General features: G+C 40.7%; 1 pseudogene; it reads right to left on the bottom strand.

The window, feature by feature from the left end:
• Window positions 1-9,935, bottom strand: part of LOC106578318 (TBC1 domain family member 24-like) — a 30,162-nt pseudogene extending 20,227 nt beyond the window's left edge.
• Between the last annotated feature and the right edge of the window lie 15,669 nt (window positions 9,936-25,604).

Genomic DNA, 25,604 nt, shown 5'->3' on the forward strand with positions numbered 1-25,604 from the left:
CCAACAGCCAATGGAATAGCAGGGCGCGAAATACGAAACAACAAAAATACCATAATTCAATTTTCTCAAATAATCATCTATTTTACACCATTTTAAAGATAAGACTCTCGTTAAACCAACCACGTTGTCCGATTTCAAAAAGGCTTTACAGCGAAGCATAACATTAAATTATGTTAGGACATCAACTTGACAAGAAAACCACACAGCCATTTTCCAAGCAAGGAGAGGCATCACAAAACCCAGAAATACAGCTAAAATGAATCACTAACCTTTGACGATCTTCATCAGATGACACTCCCAGGACTCAATGTTAAACAATACATGTATGTTTTGTTCGATCAAGTTCATATTTATATCCCAAAAAAACATTGTACATTGGCACGTGATGTTCAGAAAATATATTGCCTCCCAAAACTTCCGGTGAATGAGCACATCAATTTACAAAAATACTCATCATAAACGTTGATAAACTTTACAACAGTTATTGAAAGAATTATAGATACACTTCTCCTTAATGCAACCGCTGTGTCAGATTTCAAAATAGCTTTACGGCGAAAGCACATTTTTCAATATTCTGAGTACAGAGCTCAGCCATCAAAGCAAGCTAAACAGTTACCCGCCAAGTTCTGGAGTCAACTAAACTCAGAAAAGTATTATAAATCTTCCCTTACCTTTGCTGATCTTCGTCGGAATGCACTCCCAGGACTCCCACAAGAAATGTTATTTTTGTTCGAAATACTCCATATTTATGTCCAAATACCTCCTTTTGTTCGCACGTTCAGATCACTATCCAAAGGCATAACCCGCGAGTGTAAAAAAGTCAAAATGTTCCATTACCGTTCGTAGAAACATGTCCAACGATGTTTACAATCATTCCTTAGGGTCTTTTTATCATAAAACTTCGATAATATTCCAAACGGACAATAGCGTATTCATTACAGAGGAAAAAGAAGGAGCGGCGTGCCAGCGTGCTCGCGCAGTAAACAACTCACTGGTCCCAGGCAGTCCACTGATTGACTGAGCTCCTATTCTCTGCCCAGTAACAGTAGAAGGATGAAACAAGTTTCTAAAGGCTGTTGACAGCCAATGGAAGCCTTAGGAAGTGCAATATGACCCCACAGACACTGTAGTTTTGATAGATAGAGATTAGAAAGAAAAACTACAAGCCTCAGATTTCCCACTTCCTGGTTGGATTCTTCTCATGTTTTTGCCTGCCATATGAGTTCTGTTATACTCACAGACATCATTCAAACAGTTTTAGAAACTTCAGAGTGTTTTCTATCCAAATCCACTAATAATATGCAAATATTTGACTCTGGGCCCGAGTAGCAGGCAGTTTACTCTGGGCACGCTTTTCATCCGAACGTGAAAATACTGCCCCCTATAAGAACACATTCTTATTTACAATGTGTAATGGAAATTATATGATTAAAGGTTTGACTAAATGATTTCACTCAGAAACCCTATAACCTGTTGAAATGTATTCGAAATAAGGCTATAATAATGGGTTAAAAACTATATTCCAATACTGTGTGTGAGTAAGACACTGTTACCACTTCAAAATGAGCAGGGCAGAGTTGATAAGACGACCTTGGGAAAGGAACAGGAGAAGATGCCTCCCTAAGTTAGGGAGAGAAACAACGGCCTGGGAACGGCTAGTTGGCTGGAGATTAGAAGACAGGTGGCAAGGTTGATAAGGAATGTATGTGTACTGTGGAAAAATACAGCCGCCTAAAGCGGGGTGGAGTTCTCTACTGGTGTGTGTGTGTGTGTTAATATTAAAGGCTTTGTACATTGTAAGAATTTCAGAGCTCTCATAAATAAACGTTTTGACCCTTGTAGGCTGGCTATCCGTCTGCTTCATTTAACCAGAATCTTACACACTCTGGGGGGGCAGACTGAGTAGTTTAATTGAAGTTCGGTTTAAGAACATTGATAACTTAATTCTCGTAACACAATGACAGCCTACACCGGCCAAACCCGGACGACGCTGGGCCAATTGTGCGCCGCCCTATTGGACTCCCAATCACGACCGGTTGTGATACAACCTGGATTCAAACCAGGGTGTCTATAGTGATGCCTCTAGCACTGAGATGCAGTGCCTTAGACCGCTACGCCACTCAGGAGCTTTAGCCTTGAAGTATGATGGTACTACCATGGGTACTGCAGTTGTACCAAAATGTTATGATGGGATTGCACCATTTATACCATGGTATAGATCTGATACATGGAACTACCTTGGTTTTAACCTGCATTATACACTGAGTGTACATAACATTAAGAACACCTTCATAATATTGAGTCATGCTAGCGTGTTGTAGTCATGGTGACAGAGGGCTCCAACGAACATTCACACAGTGTAAAACAAAAGGAAACATTAACAGAAGTTACAAATGTAACTATGGTTCTACGAATACCTGGAAGACCGTCAATACGGTTGAAAGTGTGGATTATATCCCTCGTGCTCCGCGCAAGTCGCGTTACTCTGGACCATGATCTCTCTTTTGAAGAACATATCAAAACTGTTTCAAGGACAGCTTTTTCCATCTACGTAACATAGCAAAAATCAGAAACTTTGTCCAAAAATGATGCAGAAAAATGTATCCATGCTTTTGTCACTTCTAGATAATACTACTGCAATGCTCTACTTTCCAGCTACCCGGATAAAGCACTAAATACACTTCAGTTAGTGCTAAACATGGCTGCTGGAATCCCGTGGCGCGATATTCAAATACCTTAGAAATGCTATTAATTCAATTTCTCAAACATATGACTATTTTACACCATTTTAAAGACAAGACTCACGTTAATCTAACCACACTGTCCGATTTCAAAAAGGCTTTACAACGAAAGCAAAACATTAGATTATGTCAGCAGAGTACCCAGCCAGAAATAATCAGACACCCATTTTTCAAGCTAGCATATAATGTCACAAAAACCAAAACCACAGCTAAATGCAGCACTAACCTTTGATGATCTTCATCAGATGACACTCCTAGGACATTATGTTATACAATACATGCATGTTTTGTTCAATCAAGTTCATATTTATATAAAAAAACAGCTTTTTACATTAGCATGTGACTAGCATTCCCACCGAACACTTCCGGTGAATTTACTAAATTACTCACGATAAACGTTCACAAAAAACATAACAATTATTTTAAGAATTATAGAAACAGAACTCCTTTATGCAATCACGGTGTCCGATTTTAAAATAGCTTTTCGGTGAAAGCACATTTTGCAATATTCTGAGTAGATAGCCCGGCCATCACGGGCTAGCTATTTTGACACCCACCAAGTGTGGTACTCACCAAACTCAGATTTACTATTAGAAAAATTGGATTACCTTTGCTGTTCTTCGTCAGAATGCACTCCCAGGACTTCTACTTCAATAACAAATGTTGGTTTGGTTCCAAATAATCAATAGTTATATCCAAATAGCGGCGTTTTGTTCGTGCGTTCAAGACACTATCTGAAGGGTAAAGAAGGGTGACGCGCTCGGCGCGTTTCGTGACAAAAAAATTCAAAATATTCCATTACCGAACTTCGAAGCATGTCAAACGCTGTTTAAAATCTATTTTTATGCGATTTTTCTCGTAAAAAAGCGATAATATTCCGACCGGGAAACCCTGTTTTCGTTCAAAGACGAAAACATAAAAACATGGTGTCGGCTCGTACACTCGCCCCAGTCTCATTGTTCTCAGATCGACCACTATCCAAATGCGCTACTGTGTTTCAGCCATGGCCTGCAAAGTCACCATTCAACGTTCTGGCGCCTTCTGAGAGCCTATGGGAGCGTTAGAAAATGTCACGTTATGCCAGAGATCCCCTGTTTTGGATAGAGATGATCAAGAAGGCCAAGAAATAGTCAGAGAGAGCGCTTCCTGTTTGGAATCTTCTCAGGTTTTGGCCTGCCAAATGAGTTCTGTTATACTCACAGACACCATTCAAACAGTTTTAGAAACTTTAGGGTGTTTTCTATCCAAATCAAACAATTATATGCATATTCTAGTTACTGGGCAGGAGTAGTAACCAGATTAAATCGGGTACGTTTTTTATCCGGCCGTGCAAATACTGCCCCCTATCCCCCAGGTTAAAACAAGTCAAAATGAGGCTCCTTAGTGTGTGTGGCCTCCACGTGCCTGTATGACCTCCCTACAACGCCTGGGCATGCTCCTGATGAGGTGGCGGATGGTCTCCTGAGGGATCTCCTCCCAGACCTGAACTAAAGCAGCCGCCAACTCCTGGACAGTCTGTGGTGCAACGTGGCGTTTCTGACACACTCCAGCCACATGAGGTCTAGCATTCATCCAAGATGGCGTAGCAGTTCAGACGTCCTTTAGCCTCCTCTTGTCGTGTCCCGTGTATATATATATTTACATATTTTTCTTCGCATATCTTTTTACATTTTTTCATCTAAAAACTCTACCTCAAAGCACTCTCCTGCAACCCGCCTCAAGTATTATTTACCTCAAATCTGAAATCCACAACAGAAGCTAGCCAGAGGTTAGCCATTTTCACTGGCTAACGTTGGAGTTCAGCTAGCCACGGTTAGCTGTCCTCAGCTATCCATTAGCTCGAAAAGCTATCGCCAGTTTTTGTACAGCGCGACTCAGACCAGAGCATACCGGACCTATTCTCTCTCCTTTCCCCGATTTCTACCGCAGGCTCTGGACATTTACACCTGGATCTTGCAGCTAACTAGCTGCTACCTGAGTGACTATTAGCAACGTCGGTCCCGGAATTAACACACATTATTCCGGAACTAGCCAGCTGAAGAGTTCCGTCAGCCACTCGTGGGCTTTTCCTGAGCTAGCCAGCTGAAGTGTCTCCTGGGCTACAATCACCTATCCTGAACCGTTTTACTGCCGATGCGGAGCCTCATCGGGCCTTCACGACTGAACCACCGACGTTATCTGCCCGAGGGAGTTATCCAACTGGCCCCTCCGTCGCGACGTAACCTGATCGCCCATCTGCGGCCCACTAATCGTTAGCTGTCTTATCGACTGCGATCTGAATAGGTCTATCGGACACTTTTCTTGGGCCACTATAACTAACTATTTTGCCAACTTGGACTGGTCCCCCCTTCCACACGGAACCCCACTAACCCACAGACGGAAACGCACGAGGTGGCTAAAAACAGACCTCCCACCATCTTCCACCAGCTTGCTACCTATGGCCCGGCTAGCTGTCTGAATCTCACTGGACCCTTTGATCACTCGACTAAGCATGCCTCTCCTCAATGTCAATATGCAATGTCCATTGCTGTTCTGGTTAGTGTTTATTGGCTTATTTCACTGTAGAGCCTCTAGCCCTGCTCATTATACCTTATCCAACCTCTCAGTTCCTCCACCCACACATGCGATGACATCTTCTGGTTTCAATGTTTCTAGAGACAATATCTCTCTCATCATCACTAAATCATCATTATACCTTGAAGCTATTTTATCGCCCCCAGAAACCTGCTCCTTTTTCTCTCTATTCTGGACATCACGGACGACCAATTCTTATAGCTTTTAGCCGTACCCTCATACTAATTATTCTCTGCTCCTCTGGGGATGTAGAGGTGAATCCAGGCCCTGCAGTGCCTGGCTCCACTCCTACTCCCCAGGCGCTCTCTTTTGATGACTTCTGTAACCGTAATAGCCTTGGTTTCATGCATGTTAACATTAGAAGCCTCCTCCCTAAGTTTGTTTTGTTAACTGCTTTAGCACACTCTGCCAACCCGGATGTCCTAGCTGTGTCTGATTCTTGGCTTAGGAAGTCCACCAAAAACTCTGAAATCTTCATCCCTAACTACAACGTTTTCAGACAAGATAGAACGACCAAAGGGGGTGGTGTTGCAATCTACTGCAGAGATAGCCTGCAGAGCTCTGTCCTGCTATCCAGGTCTGTACCCAAACAATTTGAACTTCTACTTTTAAAAATCCACCTCTCCAAAAACAAGTCTCTCACCGTCGCGGCCTGCTATTGACCCCCCTCGGCCCCTAGCTGTGCTCTGGACACCATATGTGAACTGATTGCCCCCCATCTATCTTCAGAGCTTGTGCTACTAGGCGACCTAAACTGGGACATGCTTAACACCCCAGCCATCCTACAATCCAAGCTTGATGCCCTCAATCTCACACAAATTATTAATGAACCCACCAGGTACAACCCCAAAGCCGCAAACACTGGCACCCTCATAGATATCATCCTAACCAACGTGCCCTCTAAATACACCTCTGCTGTTTTCAACCAAGATCTCAGCGATCACTGCCTCATTGCCTGCACCCATAATGGGTCAGTGGTCAAACGACCTCCACTCATCACTGTCAAACGCTCCCTGAAACATTTCAACGAGCAAGCCTTTCTAATCGACCTGGCCCGGGTATCCTGGGAGGATGTTGACCTCATCCCGTCAATAGAGGATGCCTGGTTATTTTTTTTAAATGCCTTCCTCACCATCTTAACTTCTTGGGGCTATGTGGGACGCTAGCGTGCCACCCGTGGTGCACCCTATCAACAGCAGGTGCATTTCAAGAGCGGCAAATATGAAACCAAATAAATGTCAAAATTCAAATTTTTCAAACATACAACTATCTTACACCCTTTGAAAGATAAACATCTCCTTAATCTAACCACGTTGTCCGATTTCAAAAAGGTTTTACGGCGAAAGCATAAAGTTAGATTATGTTAGGAGAGTACATTGACAATAGCTGTGTGTAATGTTTTGTCAATTCAAAGCCAGGCGTCACCAAAACCATAAAACCAGCTAAAATGATGCACTAACCTTTTACAATCTCCATCAGATGACACTCCTAGGACATTATGTTAGACAATGCATGCATTTTTATTTCTATCAAGTTCATATTTATATCCAAAAACAGCGTTTTACTATGGCATTGATGTTGAGGAAATCGTTTCCCTCCAATAACCGGCAGTCAAGTCAGCACCACAAATTAAATAATTAAAATGAGAAAACATTGGTAAAATATTATATTGTCATTTAAAGAATTATAGATTTACATCTCTTGAACGCAATCAACTTGCCAGATTTAAAAATAACCTTACTGGGAAATCACACTTTGCAATAATCCTGAGCACTGCGCCCAGAAAAATATGCTTTGTCTGTATAGCAAACGGCCATGTTGGAGAGATCTAAAATCGAAAATACTATGTAAATAATCCATTACCTTTGATTCTCTTCATCAGATGTCACTTCCAGGAATTCCAGGTCCATAACGAATGTAGTTTTGTTCAAAAAAGCTCATCATTTATATCCAAAAAGCTCCGTGTTGTTAGCACATGATCTAAGCCAGCCGGACTTCTCGTCATGAACGAGGGGAAAAAATATATTTACGTTCGTTCAAACATGTCAAACGTTGTATAGCATAAATCATTAGTGCCTTTTTTAACCAGAACATGAATAATATTCAAGGTGGACGAATGCATTCTCTTTTATAACGTATTGGAACGAGGGTACCCAACATGAACTCGCGCGCCAGAGTCTAATCGGCCATCACCGTTCCATGGCTCTTGTTCGGTCAGATCTCACAGTAAAAGACTCAAAACACTTTGTAAAGGCTGGTGACATCTAGTGGAAGCAATAGGAAGTGCCAAAACATTAATCAACCCCTGTGTGTTTCAATGGCATAGGCTTAAAGGTAATTCAACACATCAGGTATCCACTTCCTGTCAGAAAATGTCTCAGGGTTTTGCCTGCCAAATGAGTTCTGTTATACTCACAGACACCATTCAAACAGTTTTAGAAACTTTAGGGTGTTTTCTATCCAAAGCCAATAATTATATGCATATTCTAGTTACTGGGCAGGAGTAGTAACCAGATTAAATCGGGTACGTTTTTTATCCAGCCGTGAAAATACTGCCCCCTAGCCATAACAGGTTAATAAGATTATTTCTTTCATTCAGATCTAGGATGTGTTGTTTAAGTGTTCCCTTTATTTTTTTGAGCAGTATATGTCAAGATATATACAAAAGCTATTTTTTTTTAATTGTATTGTTATAATCCATAACTGGGCTAGAATTGTGTTTCATTATTTTTGTCATCTATGAGAACTTTGTAATTTTTTTAAATAACCATGGAGTAGTCTTTGTGTCTCTGAACAACTGGTTATCAATATATAGTTTATCCACGACGAGAGCTACTCGTTTCCCTTTTAATCTATTTTCTTTGAAAATTGGATACAGAACTTTACACCGTTCTGCAATTTCCTTCGGAAACTGATCATTCATGCCAATTTTGGTCCCAGCAATTCTTTAACCCAGGCTTTTAACCATTATTTTATCTTTAAATGAAGCAAATTTGGAAACGATTGGGCGTTCATACATTTGGCCTCTCTGTCCGAAGCGGTGTACATGTTCAAGTTGGATTTTGTCGATAGCTTCACGTGGGATTTGAAGCGCTGTAAGGAGGAACTCTCTAACTACAGATTCAGGAACTTCCCCTTCTTTCTCCTGCATACCTGTAAGTACCAGATTCTCTCTCATGGTTCTAGTTTGTATGTCCAGTAAGGCTTCTCTCAAAACGGTGCTCTCCTTTTTAATTTCATTCACTTCAGTTTCAATCTTGTTGACTGTCCCTTTTAGCTTGTGTGTTTCCTTCTCCAATGTTGCATCTTTTTCATCACTCATCTCGAGGCTTGCCTTCAAGTCTTTTATATCCTTACTAACTAATTCAAGTATACCCAGTTTGTCATTTATTGATTTTAACAGATCGGTTTCGACCTTTACCATTCCCGGTGGTGAAAATATTAAATTGTCTGTGTCTGTAGAAGAGTCACGTTTTCGTTTTGAAATCGGTTCCCCTGTCTTACTCTCCGTCATGTTTGGGTGTTGCTTGTTTTTGTAATATTTGTCGATAAATGTCTCTAGTCTTAAGATTTGTTTTGTGTTATTATCCAGATTGAAGGTTATCACCCACCAGATTGTGAAGTGCTAATATTTTAGTCTAACTTACCGATAACTTTGTTCAGTCCACCATCTCTAGCTAGCTACATGTCTTCTACACCTCCACCATGTCCTGCGCTGTAGCCACTATGAGCTTGTGGGCTGCCGGGCAGTACTTGTTGGCCAGATCACCAAAGGTCATGAAGCTGGACTCATAGGCCAGGAAGGTCTGGTCTACAAAGCGTTGGCCCGGCTCATTGCAGGCCAGCAGACGGCTGACGCGCCTCTTTGGCTCTGAAGTGCAGCAGGAGGGCTGTCATCGCGGGCAGTGCGAGATGTCCGGGAACTGTCCCGCCAGACAGGAGATGACCCGTTGGACGGCGGTCACTGCGTCTGCCTTGAGGCAGTAGTGCGGCACAGCGCTGCCGTCCACAAAGTCTGGCAGTTGGATGGAGGACAAGGCTTTTTTACCTGTGTCGTCGCCCATTAGGTCGTGGTAGACCTCGGCGTCGGGTGTCACGGTTCGACAGGGGATTGCCTTAATGAGTTGCTGGTAGACCTGGGCACGGAGCTTGTGGTTCTTGGACCAGTGGCCCTGCCTGGCCAGCTTTTTGAGCTCCACGGGGTCCTTAACGTCCAATTTGGAGGTGCCACTGCTCTTGGCCAGGTCCCCCATTTGGGTCCAGTCCACAAAGCAGCCATAGGACAGTAGGAAGCCTGGCAAGGGCTACAAACCAGAGACATTGTATGACCTTCAAAAATGACCTTGCTTTTGCAAATTATTTGAACAGTTTCTATTGTAGGTTTGATGTGTGATTTGACATCACTGCAGAAAGTGGCCTTGGACAGTATAGACAGCATACCAGCTGTTGGTATACAGATCTCTGTGAATGACATCAAGCAATACTTTCAACATGTCAACCCAGGAAAATCATATGGTCCAGACGGCGTCAGCAGCAAGGCACTTCAGGCATGCGCAGACCAGCTCGCATTACCGTTCCTGAAGCTGTTCCAGCTGTCACTGAACAGTGGGATAATTCCATACTTATGGAAGAAGTCGCTGATTGTCCAAATACCTAAAAACAACAGGCCAAAAGAAAATAATGATTTACGCCCTGTAGCCCTGACATCTGTACCTATGAAATGTTTTGAAAACATTATTCAAAGACTAAATTATTTCTGGTCTCTCATCCCAATTAGACTCTAACCAATTCACCCACCGTGCCTCCAGGAGTGTTGATGATAAGTTACTGGTCATGCTGAACAATATCTACAAACATTTAGAAAAGGCAAATAGCCTCATGAAAATTGTATTCATTGACTTCAGTATCGCGTTTAACACCATTCAACCCCACCTACTGGTGATAAGCTGGTGAATTTGGGTGTCAACTCTCTACTGATCAAGTGGATTAATAGGTTCCTTGGGAACCGTACTCAACAAGTGAAGTTTAACTCCGCCATCTCTACATCTAGAACGGTGAATACGGGAGCCCCTCAAAGTTGCCTACTGTCACTGATATTGTACACAAACAATTGTCAAGCCTCTGACTCAAGCCACACATTTTTTTATATGTAGATGACACCACTGTTGTTGTGGGTTTCCTCCACCCAGACCAAGCCTCTCTTCAAGGTTTTGACAGAGAAACGGCAAAATTCATCCAGTGGTGTCAACCCACGAAAATCATATGGTCCGGATGGCGTCAGCAGCAAAGCACTTCAGGCAAGCTGTCCCAGCTGTCACTGAACAGTGGGATAATTCCAGACTTATTGAAGAAATTCAATGACTGTGCCTTTGGAAAGATAAAGAAATTGCAACAGAATTTTTACGCAAACTGAACCATTTGAATGTCGACCGCCATATCTTAAACATTTTCTATAAATCTTTTCAACGCCGATACCGATTATTGGAGGACCAAAAAAAGCCGATACCGATTAATCGACCAATTTTTATATATATATAATAATAATGACAATTACAACAATACTGAATGAACACTTATTTTAACTTAATATAATTCATAAATAAAAACAATTTAGTATCAAATAAATAATGAAACATGTTCAAGTTGGTTGAAATAATGGAAAAACACAGTGTTGGAGAAGAAACTAAAAGTGTAATATGTGCCACGTAAAAACGTTAACATTTAAGTTCCTTGCTCAGAACATGAGAACATATGAAAGCTGGTGGTTCCTTTAAATATGAGTCTTCAATATTCCAAGTTAAGAAGTTTTAGGTTGTAGTTATTATAGGAATTATAGGACTATTTCTCTCTATACCATTTGTATTTTATATTCCTTCGACTATTGGATGTTCTTATAGGCACTATAGTATTGCCAGCCTAATCTCGGGAGTTGATAGGCTTGAAGTCATAAACAGCACTGTGCATCAAGCATTGCGAAGAGCTGCTGGTAAACGCAGGAAAGTGCTGTTTGAATGAATGCTTACAAGCCTGCTGCAGCCTACCACTGCTCAGTCAGACTGCTCTATCAAATATCAAATCATAGACTTAATTATAATATAATAACACACAGAAATACGAGGCTTAGGTCATTAATATGGTCAAATCCGGAAACTATAATTTCGAAAACAAAGCGTTTATTCTTTCAGTGAAATACGGAACCATTCCGTATTTTATCTAACGGGTGGCATCCCTAAGTCTAAATATTGCTGTTACATTGTACAACCTTCAATGTTATGTCATAATTATGTACAATTCTGGCAAATTAATTACAGTCTTTGTTAGGAATAAATGGTCTTCACACAGTTCGCAACGAGCCAGGCGGCCCAAACTGCTGCATATACCCTGACTGCTTGCACGGAACGCAAGAGAAGTGACAATTTCCCTAGTTAATATTGCTTGCTAACATGAATTTCTAAATATGCAGGTTTTAAAAAATATACTTGTTTATTGATTTTAAGAAAGGCACTGATGTTTATGGTTAGATACATTGGTGCAACGATTGTGCTTTTTTCGTGAATGCGCTTTTGTTAAATCATCACCCGTTTGGTGAGGTAGGCTGTGATACGATGATAAATTAACAGGCACCACATTGATTATATGCAACGCAGGACAAGCTAGATAAACTAGTAATATCATCAACCATGTGTAGTTAACTAGTGATTATGTTAAGATTGATCGATTTTTATAAGATAGGTTTAATGCTAGCTAGCAGCTTACCTTGGCTCCTTGCTGCACTCGCGTAACAGGTGGTCAGCCTGCCACGCAGTCTCCTCGTGGATTGCAATGTAATCAGCCATAATCAGCATCCAAAAATGCAGATTACTGATTGTTATGAAAACTTGAAATCCGCCCTAATTAAATCGGCCATGCTGAATAATCGGTCGACCTCTACACAAAACTCATCCTCCTAAAACTTGAAAGTATTTTACAGGACAGTACTCACCCCCTTTACTAAAAATCAATAGATATGGGGACTTTTTTACTCCAACAGCCATTAGGCTGTATAATAGTCAGTTGGTCCCTCGAGTATACAGCATATTGCACTTTCACTTTAAAATGTGTAGCTATAGCACTTTGAATGAATAATTTTGTGTATTTTCTGTGTTTTCATGTTTTATATACCGTCTTTTTAAGCACATGACCAAATGAATTTCCCCCTGGTGGGATAATAAAGTTGATCTGAATCTCTCTGAAGGTCTTGTTGTCTGCAGTCAAACACCATTAGCACAAATTAGACTTGTTCTTGTAACAATCTTTTGAGAGGACATGGCTGGGCTCCCTCCAAAAGGCATGGACATTCTTGTCATGTCTTCCATTGTTATGCATTGTTAGCCTGTATGAAGCCACAAAGCTATTTCACAATGACATTTGATGTAGGCTACAAATATGCAACCCACACTGGCTATATAGGTTAAGTTTGCCCAGAGGTGAGACATGGCTATTGACTCAGATGGAGTCTCATGACATCTACACAGCCATGTCTCAGGGCAAAGGCTAAGTGAACCATTGGTGGAAAAACATTGTTTAAAAGTTTATGGTTCCAAGCAGAAAAATATATCTTGTATGACAGATGATTAACACTGGCCATCCTTTACCGAAACTGATAAAATTGTTGAACTGAACAACACTAGCTATTGCTAATATGGGATCAAATTGGCTCAGATGCAGATGAGAACTAGCTAAAAATAAATTGGCTATACATTTCAGCTTTATTGTAGAAATGCATTTGTATGCATAGCTATTGCAATGTCTTGCAGAACCAATAAAAACAGCCATATTTCAGCACACCTTTCTGTATGGGGAGTTTGTAGGGTCAGCCAGCAAGGGACTGATGATACTGATTACCTTAACGTTAACTAGCTGGCGTGATCGCATTATCTGGCGAATTAATGTGAGAGGCGAATGGAATTTACGGCAAGCTCAACGGCACGACACCACACTTCTGTATAGCAACCTGGCTATGTGGCCGGGTAAGCAATTGCCAAGTACCTCAACTCCACGATTAGGAACTTTGAAATCATAGTGGAGTTGAATGCGCTTATTTGGTCAGCTAATTCTTGCAAAGCAAAGGTGACAGCTAGAGCAGCTCGCAATGGGGACAGCTAGCGCGCGCATGCAAGGCGGTTTCTTTCATTCACGTTTTTAGCCATTGCATTGGTCCATTGTCTTGTTAGTGTTTTCACCAGGTCAAGCCATAACATAACATTAGCTAGCATAGCTAGCTATATCATGTCAAAGAATTAGCTACGACCATGCATAGTTAGCAAAACGCAAAGCTTTTCCTTCAGAGGCAGAGATAGTTAGCTAGCACCTAGCTAACTAACGCGGTTGAGACAAATTCTGCTTCTCACTCTATCAAAATTCGTTGATGTTGGGCGTTAAACTTGCATTGCGGGCTAACTAGCAAATATTATCATGATACATGAAGGCAAGATGACTGCTAATTTGTATTAATAACCGCTAAAGAAACATCAAGACATGAAATATACCTGTCAAGATATGAAATACTCCAACCTGGTTTGTTCATATTTGTCAGTTTCGGACATGCGCAGTATCCCTGCTCCTGTCACGTCACTGCGCCCAAGTGTCACGATCCATCTGGCAGAGAGTGAAGAATGTAATGCAATGTTATGTATGCCTTTTAACCCCTGTGCGGCCTCCGTCCCGTATGCGTTTTATAGATACACCTCTCCTGAATCGAACCACGTTGTCCGATTTCAAAAAGGCTTTACAGCAAAAGCAAAACATTAGATTATGTTAGAGGAGTATATCGTAAAAGTAGCCACATAGCCATTTTCCGACCAACCACATGCATCACAAATAACCAAAAAACAGCTAAATGCAGCACTAACCTTTGACAATCTTCATCAGATGACACACCTAGGACATCATGTTACACAATACATGCATTCTTTTGTTCGATAAAGTTCATATTTATATATAAAAACAGCATTTTACATCGGTGCGTAACGTTGACTAACTATTTTCCTTCAAATGCATCCGATGAAACAGAGCTACAATTTACTAAATTACTATTCGAAAACATTTTTAAAATGTAATATTGTCATTCTAAGATTTATAGATGAATATCTCTTGAAAGCACCTGTAATGCCAGATTTAAAATTAACTTTACTGGGTAATCATACTTTGCGATGAAAGGGGATGCGATACTCTGAAAAATAGGCTAACGTTACAGGTCAGCGCCATCTTGGAACAATCGCATATCACATCTAGTCTTGTATACTATTGTCAATAATCCCTTACCTTTGGTTGTCTTCATCAGAAAGCACTTCCAGGAATCCCAGGTCCACAACAAATGTATTTTCGTTCGAAAAAAATACTCCTTTATGTTCCAAGAGCTTGTTCTTGTTAGCGCGTCTGAAGGCTGCTCCAAAACTTCGTCGGCCGTCGGCCACGGGACAGCCATTTCGAGAAAATGCATTCTTTCCCCATTTAGGTTCATTCAAACATGTCAAACGTTGTATAACATAAATCTTCACTGCGTTTTTCAACAAGAGAGACAATAAGATTCGAGGGGGACGATTGCATTGTGTTTCAAAACGTCATTCATTCAGTTTTCACAGTAGGAGTCTCAAATCACTTTGTAAAGACTGGGTACATCTAGTGGAAGCAATAGGAAGTGCTCAATGAACCATAGCTCACGGTGTGATTAATAGGCAACGTGATGAAGTTGAGTTCGCAATTCAGAATTCCACTTCCTGTTTCGATCTGTCTCGGGGTTTTGACTGCCATATGCGTTCTGTTATACTCACAGACACCATTCAAACAGTTTTAGAAACTTTAGGGTATTTTCTATCCACAAGTATTAATTATATGCATATCCTAGCTTCTGAGTTTGAGTAGGAGGCCGTTTAAAATGAGCACGAATTGTTTTCAAAAATCGCTTTAGCGCCCCCTATCCTAGGGGAACGCCAAGAGGTGTGGAAGGATAGTGAAACAACCATTAGCCTAAAATGTAAATCTGATTACCAAAAATTATAGTGCAAAAAATGTCTGATGATTTTGAAAAACAAGATGCACCACTGCTGTTCCAGGCACCTCCAGAGTTACTGTGAGGGAGCCAGTTGGGAGTGGTGGAATAGAGGCAATATCATCTGATTAATCAAGCCATGTTTACAGGCCTGGATGTCTGTCAAAGTAATTAAGTGCACTGGAAAAGGCCAGAAGCCACCCAGGCAACTTTAACAACACCATGCTTTGTCCTCCTACTCAAAGCACCCGCCCAAAAACCACAGCCTAGCACATGACAGTTATTACAGATAACTCAATTAGGCCATCATTAGCCCTCCAGTATGATTCTGGGCTTTTTGCTTCGTGTGTTCCCCCATTTCGTGTTCTATGTAGTTCATGTCTTCATTTGGTGTTCTTGCAGCAACAGTAAGCTGACCCATCGGCCTATGTGTGTGGGGAGACTTTAAAACAAATAGCCAAATGTCCATGCCATAGAAAGAGACTCCATCATGTTTTTTATCTGAGAACCTTAGTTATACTGTATTTTGTGAAGGATGATAACCCACTCATATGACTCACAATGATGACATAAACAACACTGTCCACAACAGTACTCCCTACCTGCTCTTTGTATAAGTATTTCACTGTTAGTCTACACCTGTTGTTTACAAAGCATCTGATGAATACAATTTGATTTGATGTGTGTTTGCCTGTCTTTTCAGGTCTACCCTGTCCTGTCTGTCTCAAAACCAGACCTACTATGGCCATGGATTTGTTTAATGAAACCTTTGTTACATGTCAGCTGCTGTCATCGGTCCAACAGACATGACTGTAGGCGTGGACAGCATTCATATCATGTGAGGTACACTAATCCATAGGACACTGACTATATGGTGCTCAGGGTACATTTAGTGCTGTATACAGTGCCTTGCAAAAGTATTAATCCCCCTTGGCATTTTTCCTATTTTGTTGCGTTACAACCTGTCATTTAAATGGATTTTTATTTGTATTTTATGTAATGGACATACACAAAATAGTCCAAATTGGTGAAGTGAAATTGAAATAATAACTTGTTTCAAAAAACTCAAAAAAATGTAAATGGAAAACTGGTGCGTGCATAAGTATTCACCCCCTTTGGTATGAAGCCCGTAAATAAGATCTGGTGCAACCAATTACCTTCAGAAGTCACACAATTAGTTAAATAAAGTCCACCTGTGTGCAATCTAAGTGTCACATGATCTCAGTATATAGACACCTGTCCTGAAAGGCCCCAGAGTCTGCAAAACCACTAAGTAAGGGGCACCACCAAGTAAGCGGCACCATGAAGACCAAAGAGCTCTCCAAACAGGTCCGGGACAAAGTTGTGGAGAAGTACAGATCAGGCTTGGGTTATTAAAAAATATCAGAAACTTTGAACATCCCACAGAGCACCATTAAATCCATTATTAAAAAATGGAAAGAATATGGCACCACAACAAACCTGCCAAGAGAGGGCCGCCCACCAAAACTCACGGACCAGGCAAGGAGGGCATTAATCGGAGAGGCAACAAAGAGCCCAAAGAGAACCCTGAAGGATCTGCAAAGCTCCACAGCGGAGATTGGAGTATCTGTCCATAGGACCACTGTAAGCCGTACACTCCACAGAGCTGGGCTTTATGGAAGAGTGGCCAGGAAAAAGCCATTGCTTAAAGAAAAAAATAAGCAAACACATTTGGTGTTTGCCAAAAGGCATGTGGGAGACTCCTCAAACATGAAGGAAGGTACTCTGGTCAGATGAGACTAATATTGAGCTTTATGGCCATCAAGGAAAACGCTATGTCTGTCGCAAACACAACACCTCTTATCACCACGAGAACACCATCCCCAGCATGGTGGTGGCAGCATCATGCTGTGGGGATGTTTTTCATCGGCAGGGACTGGGAAACTGGTCAGAATTGAAGTAATGATGGATGGTGCTAAATACAGGGAAATTCTTGAGGGAAACCTGTTTTAGTCTTCCAGAGATTTGAGACTGGAACGGAGGTTCACCTTCCAGCTGGACAATGACCCTAAGCATACTGCTAAAGCAACACTTGAGTGGTTTAAGGGGAAACATTTAAATGTCTTGGAATGGCCTAGTCAAAGCCCAGACCATCTGTGGTATGACTTAAAGATTGCTGTACACCAGCTGAACCCATCCAACTTGAAGGAGCTGGAGCAGTTTTGCCTTGAAGAATGGGCAAAAATCCTAGTGGCTAGATGTGCCAACCTTATAGAGACATACCCCAAGAGAATTGCAGCTGTAATTGCTGCAAAAGGTGGCTCTACAAAGTATTGAGGGGGTGAATAGTTATGCACGCTCAAGTTTTCCATTTTTTTTGTCTTATTTCTTATTTGTTTCACAATAAAAACATATTTTGCATCTTCAAAGTGGTAGGCATGTTGTGTAAATCAAATGATACAAACCCCCCAAAAATCAATTTTAATTCCAGGTTGTAAGGCAACAAAATAGAAAAAATACAGAGGGGTGTGAATACTTTCGCAAGCCACTGTACTAGCACAACAAACACTGAGCCTCAGCCTGTAGCATGCTCTAACCTCTGAGCTATTTGATTGGAAAGGGAATACCACTGTTTGGTGAGATATTCTAGTAGAGGCAGGGCTGTTCCTGGCCGTTCTGCCGCCCCTATTAGAATAGTCACAGTAGGCAAAATTATGTTGAAAAGATGTCTAAAATATGTCTTTTTTTACAGACATTGAAATCAGATTCATTTTTGCTTCTGAATGAAAATTGAAAAGACATCATTAATAGACGTCTATGTTTGGGCCAAGTCAAGGCTGGTCCAGACTGGACAAAAATCTTAACCAAACATTGACGTCTTTGATTGGTTCAGATTTGGTCCGGACGGGACCAAAAACCAACATCTGTGGACATGGAAATCAAGGCCGGTCCAGACTGCACCAAAAAAAGATATCCATTCCAGACAGGACCAACAAAAGACATCCAAAAGGCGTCAGCGTTGGTCCATGCTTACAGAGGTATAGCCTACAGTGCCGCCTGAAATTGAATTTTAGGAATGCCCATCTATGTGGTAGACCTACCATTTGTAAAAAGCATTGGCTTTATTAGTCCTGATTCCTAATTTGACCGGGCAATGGCTGGTCTGGAGTTCGTCTGAAATGTACCATTATATTTCAAACTACTGTCATGACTTTTCACAAAAAATGTATGTTACACAGATAAGAGACGATTACCTTCAAGTAGATCGTTTTGGTTTTATTCACCTCACCCTCTCTTGCTCATGTGGGCAGCTACTTCCTGAGATTGGATTGATGGAACAATTCAGCCAATAGTTAGGCAGCTATGGTTTTGGTCAAGAGTAAAAGGTCCTGCCCCCAGAGCAGCTCAAATTGAATTTTTACATGACAACAGTGACAGAATTCTGAGTGTGTGCAAATTCTAAATCTGCAAGTGTATTTTTGATTCACAGCAAAATATTCATAGTCATAAATAGAATTGTAATAATTCTGAAAATAAATGATGCTTACAAATCTTATTGAATGTATTGAAATGTGAAGTTACAAGTTTGCGACAGCTGTAAAATCTTTCACACATCATGATACAAGCTTGCAAAATTAAATTACGCATTTGCAAATCGTACTTGCAACCACGAATCTCAATGTGCGACCACAAAATAAAAAATACAAACTCATGTAGTTCTGGCAAAATGTGTACAATTGCAGGAAATTAGCTCTTAAAACTGCCAAAAATCTTCCTACCCCATGCCAATATGTGTAAAACTGCAACAACAAAAAAGTTATGTAAAGCAAACGTATTTCTTTACCTTTTTGTTAATACTTTTTTTATTCTGCAAACATATCCCTCTGTACATTAATGTGAGGTAATGTGTAGAAGCTAATTGTATAGCTAATAGGCTATGTGTTTGTAGATCGACTGAGGTGAATGAAGCTACAGCAACCAATGTGATAATGGCTGGGGTAATTTTTGCTTGTTTTTGCTGTTCTCCAAATATAATTCAGAGTTTTTAAATTGTATAGAAATACATTAGATGAGTTTCAACTTTCTTAAAATGTTTTGGATAAAAAGTGTGTGTGTGTGTTATTTATTAGGATCTCCATTAGCTGACACCAATAGCAACACCTAGTCTTACTGGGGTCCAACACAACTAAAAAGACATTACAGACAAAAAGACAATTTACATACATTTAAAAAAATGAACATGTAGTGTATGTATCAGATACACGTACATTTTAGTACGTACACACAACAAGTAAGTCACATGGGGGAGAGGCATTGGGACGTGAGGTGTTGCTTTATTTGTTTTTTCAAACCAGGTTTGCTGTTCACTTGCGCTATATGAGATGGAAGGGAGTTCCATGCATTCATGGCTCTGTATAATACTGTACGTTTCCTTGATTTTGTTCTGGACCTGGGGACTGTGAAAAAAAAACCTGGTGGCATGGTGGGGTAAGTGTATGTGTCAGTGTTGTGTGTAAGTTGACTATGCAAACAATTTGGAATTTCCAACACATTAATGTCTCTTATAAAACAATAAGTGACGCAGTCAGTCTTTCCTCAACTCTTAGCCAAGAGAGACTGGCATGCATAGTATTAATATTAGCCCTCTGATTACAATGAAGAGCAAGACGTGCCGCTCTGTTCTGGGCCAGCTGCAGCTTAACTAGGTCTTTCTTTGCGGCAGTTGACCATATGACTGGACAAAAATCAAGATAAGATAAAACTAGAGCCTGCAGGACTTGCTTTGTGGAGTGTGGTGTCAAAAAAGCAGAGCAGATCTCTTTATTACGGACAGACCTCTCCCCATCTTTACAACCATTGAATCTATATGTTTTGACCGTGACAGTTTACAATCTAGGGTAACACCAAGTAATTTAATCTCCTCAACTTGTTCAACAGCCACCCCATTCAATACCAGATTCAGCTGCGGTTCTGCATTTAGGGAAAGATTTGTACCAAATATAATGCTTTTAGTTTTAAAGATGTTCAGGACCAGTTTATTACTGGCCACCCATTCCAAAACAGAATGCAAATCTTTGTTAAGGGTTTAAGTGACTTCCTTAGCTGTGGTTGCTGATGCGAATATAGTTGAATCATCAGCATACAAGGACCCACATGCATTGTTTAATGCCAGTGGCAGGTCATTGGTAAAAAATAGAAAAGAGTAGAGGGCCTACAGAGCTGCCCGGCGGTACACCACACTTTACATGTTTGACATTAGCCTGTTGGGGCTAGGGGGCAGTATTTGCACGGCCGGATAAAAAAAGTACCCAATTTAATCTGGTTACTACTCCTGCCCAGTAACTAGAATATGCATATAATTAGTAGATTTGGATAGAAAACACCCTAAAGTTTCCAAAACTGTTTGAATTGGTGTCTGTGAGTATAACAACTCATATGGCAGTCAAAACCCTGAGACAAATCCTGACAGGAAACTGAAATCTGATGTGTGGATATCACTTCAAACATTTGCCATTGAAACACACAGGGGCTTATTAATCATTTAGCACTTCCTATGGCGTCCACTAGATGTCCCCAGTCGTTACAAAGTGGTTTGAGTCTTCTCCAGTGAAAACTAACCCAAAGAGAGGCTGTGGAGCTTGGTCACAGGTGGAGGGCCATTACTACAATGACGCGGCAGCCCATGGCTACCCTCCCCTTTCGAAACGTTTAGTAAGACAATGCATTCGTCCGCCTTGAATATTATTGAAGCTCTGGTTGAAAAAGGCCCTAAAGATTTATGTTATACAACGTTTGACATGTTTGAACGAACGTAAATATATATTTTTTGCACATTCGTGATGACAAGTTCCACGCACCACGGTACATTTTGAGTAGCTTTCGGAACGCGCTACCAAGAAGGAACTATTGGGACATAAATTATTAACTTTTTCGAACAAAACTACATTTGTTATGGACCTGGGATTCCTGGAAGTGCCTTCTGATGAAGATAATCAAAGGCAAGGGAATATTTACAATAGTATTTTTGATGGTTGATGGTTCCAAGATGGCTCGAACATGTATAGCCTAGCCTATTTTTCTGGGCATACCACGTCGTTTATTGCAAAGTGTGATTTCCCAGTAAAGTTATTTTTAAATCTGGCAAAGCGGTGGCATTCACGAGATGTTAATCTATAATTCTTTGAATGACAATATTAAATTTTAACAATGTTTTCGAATAGTAATTTTGTAAATTGTAGCCCTGATCCACCGGAAGCATTTGAGGGAAAAGATTTTCTGAACGTCACGCGCCGATGTAAAATGCTGTTTTTATATATAAATATGAACTTTATTGAACAAAAAATGCATGTATTGTGTAACATGATGTCCTAGGAGTGTCATCTGATGAAGATTGTCAAAGGTTAGTGCTGCATTTAGCTGTGTTTTGGGTATTTGTGATGCGTCTAGTTGCTTTGAAAATGGCTGTGTGATTATTTCTGGCTGGGTTCTCTCCTAACATAATCTAATGTTTTGCTTTTTCTGTAAAGCCTTTTTGAAATCGGACAACGTGGTTCGATTCAGGAGAGGTCTATCTATAAAACGGTGTAAAATAGTCATATGTTTGAGAAATTGAAGTTATAGCATTTATGAGGTTTTGCATTTCGCGCGACCCGATTCCACTGGCTGTTGATTAGGGTGGGACGCAAGCGTCCCACTGGCCCAGAGAGGTTAGAGAAGCTTCTATTTAAAAAACCCTCTGAGTTCTATTACATAGATAGCTCTAAATCCACGATATGTCAGAGGTTGAAAAGCCATAACACATACATTTTCTCAACAACAGGTTATGGTCAATGATATCAAAGGCTGCACTGAAATCTAACAGTACAGCTCCCACAATCTTCTTATTATGCGTTTCTTTCAGCCAATCATCAGTCAAATGATTGCCCTATTGAGTACACTTGGCTGTTCAAATGGCTTAATAACCTTTTTAATATAACACTTAATAGGAGTCTACACAGAGTAACAAAACAAAAAGACTAAAGGATGGGGAGAGAGGGACTGGAATATTGCTGGAGTTTGTTACCTTTATCAGTTTCATTAACTTTCAATAGGAAACACAAAGCCATATGTTGAGCCAGTTTATGCCTTGTCAAAATTGTGACTATCAATATGGAAGGAGGTCAACATTTTCCCATCAGTGTAAATGGAAAGTATGATCAAACTATCCATGATGTTGTGTTTTGGACTGAGTGGTGACAAAGTTCTGGTGGGCTTGTACACAAGGAAAACAATTATTTGATCCTATCTCATTTTCACTTTTGAAAACAGTGAAGAAAAACAATTACTAGATGTAACATCTCTGCGTTTCTTTCTCCCAATTATTGCACTATTGACTGATAATAACTCTTATTTATTCAATTGTATGTTCTTCTGTTTTGACAGTCAGGCTCACCTCTTGACTCTGTACGATGCGGTTTGCACTGCGACCCTGGAGGTAAGGGCTAACAATTGATCCCAAAAGCCGAACAACTGATTAAGACTATATATTCTGTGTAGGACTACGGTTGACTCCTTATAAGTGCACACATCTGATAAGTGTATTCTCTGTGTAAGTGCATTGTATCTCTGGATATCTGCATGTGTTTATTGCATCTTTGTCATGCCAGTTACATTTATCAGGAGTTGACTGAATGTACAGTATATCCTCCACTGAATGTACAATACGTACATTTACATTTTAATCATTTAGCAGATGCTCTTTTCCAGAGCGACTTACAGAAGCAATTAGGGTTGTGTGCCTTGCTCAAGGTCAAAACAACAGATTTTTCAGCTAGTTGCCTCAGGATTCAAACCAGCGACATTTCGGTTACTGGCCCAACGCTCCTAACCGCTAGGCTGCCTGCCATCCTATGAATGGACTATGATGTAGAGTTGACTGACTGGTGTACCCACAACCTATGGACTAAGTGTTCTATTACATGGTTTCAAACCATTATCTTTTAGTTTTTCTTTGTCGCTGACAGCCCTATAGTGGATGTTGTTTCTCAAAGACTGGGCTAGTCGTTGAGTGTTCTTTGACTGATGTTTCTGTATGGAGACCTTTTTCTAAGAGTGTATAGCAGGGGTGTCAAACTCATTCCATGGAGGGCCTAATGTCTGCAGATTTTTGTTTTTTCCTTTCAATTAAGCCCTAGACAACCAGGTGTGGGGAGTTCCTTAATAATTTGTGACCTTAATTCATTAATCAAGTACAAGGGAGGCGCGAAAACCCTCAGACACTCGGCCCTCCGTGGAATGAGTTAGGCACCTATGTTGTATAGGATGTAGGTGTGTAGCCTGAAAAGAAATGCTTGTAAAAGGAAGTAGTTATAGTTTATTCAATATAGTTATTTTGGTGTTCTTGCTAAATCGCCTATTAATTGTGCCATAACAAATAGTTTATTTACTTTCTCACTCTTTTTTTACTTTCTCTAAACTCTTTTTACTCTATGTTGAGAGCATAAGTCATCCACAAATCAATTTGATAGTTTCATACAAGGTATCACTTGTAATGTGTTTTGGCATACACTAAAGCAGTGTTTCCCAACCCTGGTCCTCGAGTACCCCCAACAGTACACATTTTTATTGTTGCCCTGGACAAACATCTCATTCAGCCCATTGAGGGCTTGATGATTAGTTGACAAGTTGAATCAGTTGTGCTTGTCCAGGGCTACAATAAAAATACGTACTGTTGGGGGGGTACTCAAGGACCAAGGTTGGGATACAATGCACTAGAGCACAGTGTACAAAGAGTGAAGCACTACACATGATGATGTCTTACAGTAAAAGTTGTCCCTCTGACTAATATGAAAGGGCAGTGTTTGGGAGAGAATGTTGAAATCTGACCTCAATATGACTTTAGAACTGGAGGTGATGTCATCAAGTTTAGTCAAGGGCAACGCGTTATAGTTTCTGTGTAAACATTCACGTATGTCTAGGATTGTGCGTGTATGTGTGCGTTTGTGTCTATCTGTGTGTATGTGTTTGTGAGAATGTTAGTCCTGCGGGTGTGTGTGTGTGTGTGTGTGTGTGTGTGTGTGTGTGTGTGTGTGTGTGTGTGTGTGTGTGTGTGTGTGTGTGTGTGTGTGTGTGTGTGTGTGTGTGGGCCCTTTAAATGATTATTCCTCGCACGAGGTGCATGTTTTATGGGAAATGAATGACCATAATCACTCTAGCCAACTAGAATAGATGTCATTATGTAATCTGTGTATGATGCAATCTGGTATTTTATCGTAGGACAGAGCCTAATTGGCTATGCCATTTACAATATAATGTGTGTACAGGTGATCCATACAGGGGTCTTCATTTGGAATGTTTGCTGGATGACATTATGTATTCATGTCTCAGAATTTAGTGTATTTCTCACTGTGCCATATAACATAGACTGCATGGACTGTGAAAAAGGACATGAATATTATAATTCAAAGGGTATGCACTATTTTACTGTGCAATACAATATGTTACCAGGACAGGGCCGGGATTTCCCCCTGAGCATATGACCTGACCAAAAAAACAGAGACTCAGGTCACATGGTTACGGAATACACCTTGACTCTACATATATAATATCAACTTCCTGTACTGTCAATTATCCCCCAGGTAACTATGGTCACAGCGTGTGCAGACTGGCTCTATGTTTGGAGGCTCTGAGCTCTCAGGTGCAGTGGCTAACGAGGGAGTGAGACGCTCCCCAACGTGCTAAAAAGGCCCTCACCATCCTTCTGCAGAGGTACACCTACACTCCTAAAAGAGTGTTTCAGTGTGGCTGTGTGACAAACTAGTTAAAATAATCTTATTTGATATAATAATTTCACCCAGTTGGTGCGGTCCGTGGAGAGAGAGATACAAAGAATGGCCCAGAAACAGCCTCGGTCATCAGCCCCACACACTGTGAGCACAAGAGGACCACAGACAGGTAGGACAGCAAGGACCACAACCAGGCCTGTCTCTAACTAACAATAATACAATATGGTTGTTTAGAAGACACACATTTAGTGTCAAAAGCAACTTACAGTACATGCAGGAATCAAACCCCAAACTTGGAACCACATTGGAACTACAAATGTTTTAGAACACCTACTCATTCAAGTGTTTATTTTTATTTTTACTATTTTCTACATTGTAGAATAATAGTGAAGACATCAAAACTATGAAATAACACATATGGAATCACATAGTAAGCAAAAAATATTTAAACATTCTTCAAATAGCTACCATTTGCCTTAATGACAGCTTTGCACACTCTTGGCATTCTCTCAACCAGCTTCATGAGGTAGTCAC

Source organism: Salmo salar, chromosome 19 (assembly GCF_965601325.2).
Source record: "Salmo salar chromosome 19, fSalSal1, whole genome shotgun sequence".
Classification (NCBI taxonomy): Eukaryota; Metazoa; Chordata; class Actinopteri; order Salmoniformes; family Salmonidae; genus Salmo; species Salmo salar.